Source organism: Hipposideros armiger, unplaced genomic scaffold, assembly GCF_001890085.2.
Source record: "Hipposideros armiger isolate ML-2016 unplaced genomic scaffold, ASM189008v1 scaffold_133, whole genome shotgun sequence".
Taxonomy (NCBI): domain Eukaryota; kingdom Metazoa; phylum Chordata; class Mammalia; order Chiroptera; family Hipposideridae; genus Hipposideros; species Hipposideros armiger.
The window spans coordinates 2204942-2207712 of record NW_017731483.1 but is presented as its reverse complement, the minus strand read 5'-3'; positions in this window follow the sequence as shown (position 1 = coordinate 2207712).

Below are 2771 nucleotides of genomic sequence, written 5' to 3'. Positions count from 1 at the left end.
AGGCCCAGGTTCAACCCCTGGTGTGAGAGCCATGCCCAGGCACCACCGGATTTGACCCCCAGTGTGGAAACCAAGCCCGGGCATCACACTGAGAAGGACCTCTTCGGTAACAATGGCAGCTAGTAATAATAGTGTCAGTCAAGAGAGATCTATAGATGATTGATCTGAATTTGCTTTGGAGGCATAGCCTAGGGGACAGAGCCTTAGATTTGAAATGAGGACACCTGGGTTCAAACTCGCACTTGCTGTGTGATCGCAGGCAAATCCAGCACCTGGTACCAAGGCAACTATGCATGAGCTTGGCTATCTTTTCCATGGAATATTCCTTCAGTGTGAATGAGCTGCCACTAAGTAGATAATGGGTTTGGTTTGGGTCCAAATTCTGACTCCCCAAAAGTGTGGCAAACTGAGCAAAAGAAACATTGCATGCTTTTACAAAAATGTATGCTTTTTTATTACAAGTAAAATTGAATTGAAACCAGAAAACATTAAGTTCTAATAATTACATATACCATTTTAACTAGTTTTTAGAACAATCTGACACACTGAGGTTTCCCACTAATGTTCAATGATTAAACCTTGAGAAGTACAACCTAGTGGTTCTAATCTATTGATTATACATATATTTAAGCTGGAGAACCTTGTGTAAAGTAGATAAATGCTCAGATCTTCTGGTTGAACTGGAGATAGAGACCTTGAGCCATTCATATTCCCTTTCCCCTCAGATCCCTCTTTCTCCCTATCCACTGATATTGTTTAGGTGTAACATCAAAAGCACAAGCAACAAAATTAAAAAAGAAAAAATTGATAAATTGGATAAGTTAAAAACGTGCATCAAAAAACACTATCAAGAAAGTGAAAGGACGGGGCCGGCCGAGTGGCGCGATAGTTAAGAACTCGCTTGGGATGCCAGAGGGCCCCGGTTCGGATCCCACATATGAGGGCCAGTGACACTGCCCTCCACAGCTAAGATGCTGAACAACAGCTCAACCTGGAGCTGGGCTGCCGTGAGTTGCCGGCGACGGCGTAGGCTGCAGCCCCTGTGGCAGTGGGTTGCCATGGGCTACCGTGTGTAGCCAGCAGCCAGCAGCCAGCGTGAGCGGCCAGCAGCCGCAGTGAGCGGCCGTCCAGAAGCCGGCGCCTGATCTGCCTCACCAGGGAAGAGCGCAATGACGGTGCCAACTTGGGCCAGTGAAGCAACATCCTCCACAACTAGATTGAAGAACAAAAATGACAGCAACTTGTCTGTTCCCCTTCCCCCAGTTCCCCAGCACTGTTCCCATCCCCCCAATTCCCCAATAAAAAATCTTTAAAAAAAAAAAAGTGAAAGGACAACTCACAAATCAGGAGAAAATATTTGCAAATCATATATCTGAAAGGCTCTAATATTCAGAATATATAAAGAACTAAAAAATATATATAAATATATATATATATATATATATATATATATATAAAGAACTCCTACAACCCAATAACAAAAAGGCAACTCAGTTTTTAAATGAGCAAAGGGCTTAAATAGACATTTTTTTAAAGAAAATCCACAAATGGCTAATGAGCACGTTGTTAGTCATGAGAGAAATGCAAAGCAAAAGCACAATAAGATACCGCTTCGCACCCAATAAGATGACTAGAATTAAGAAAAAAATAGAAAATAGTGTTAATAAAGACGTGGCGAAATTGGAACCCTCGTACATTGTAGGTGGGGATGTAAAATGATGCTGCTATAGAAAACAGTTTGGTTATTCTTCATAAAGTTAAACATAGAATTACCAGATGAGTCAGCAATTTCACTCCTCGGTATATACCCAAAAGAACTGAAAATAGGTGTTCAAACAAATACAACTGTTCATAGCAGCACTATTCACAATAACCAAAAGCTTGAAACTACCCCAATATCCATCAAATGATGAATGGATAAACAAAATGTAGTATATCCATACAAAGGAACATTACTCAGCCATGAAAAGAAGTACAGATACATGCTACAATGTGGATGAACCTTGAAAATAGTATGCATTTGTTTTATATGAGACATTCAGAATAAGCAAACTCATAGTGACAGAAAGCAGAGTAGTGGTTGCCAGAGGCTGAGGGAAGAGGGGTCTGGGGAGTGACTACTTAGTAAGTATGGAGTTTCCTCTGGGGTAATGAAAATGTTCTAAAACTAGATAGCGGTGATAGTTGCACAACACTGGATGTATTACATATTACATTGATAAATTTTATTCTATAATAAATTTTAAAACAACTCAAATTCTGACTGGCAGGTAATGGAACTTAATGAACCTGGCCAGGTGTGGGAGTTGGGCAAACTGGATGGAGTGTGAGGGCACCTCTTAAAGGGGGCAGCCACTACAGAACTCCCATGGGTAGTTGCCAAGACAGAATTGGGCCCATTGTTGTCAGATCACCCAATACTTCAAGAATAGTTTGCTTCTCAAACTTTAATGCACATCTGAGGCACCTAGTGATCTTGTTAAAATGCAGATTCTGATTCAGTGGGTCTATGGTAGGACCTGAGAGAGTGCATTGCTAACAAGCTCCTTGGTGGGACTCTAGCTCCACTAACCACACTTTGAATAGTAAGGGTCCCGCTCACAGGCTCTCAAACTTGGAAGCACATTGGAAGCATCTGGGGAGTTTAAATAACACTGATGCTTAAGCCCCACCCACAGAGATTCTGATGTCATTGGTCAGGGATGGGATCTGGGCATCAGGATTTTGTAAAGAACGCTCCCTACCCCCACGCTCCCACACCCAGATAATTC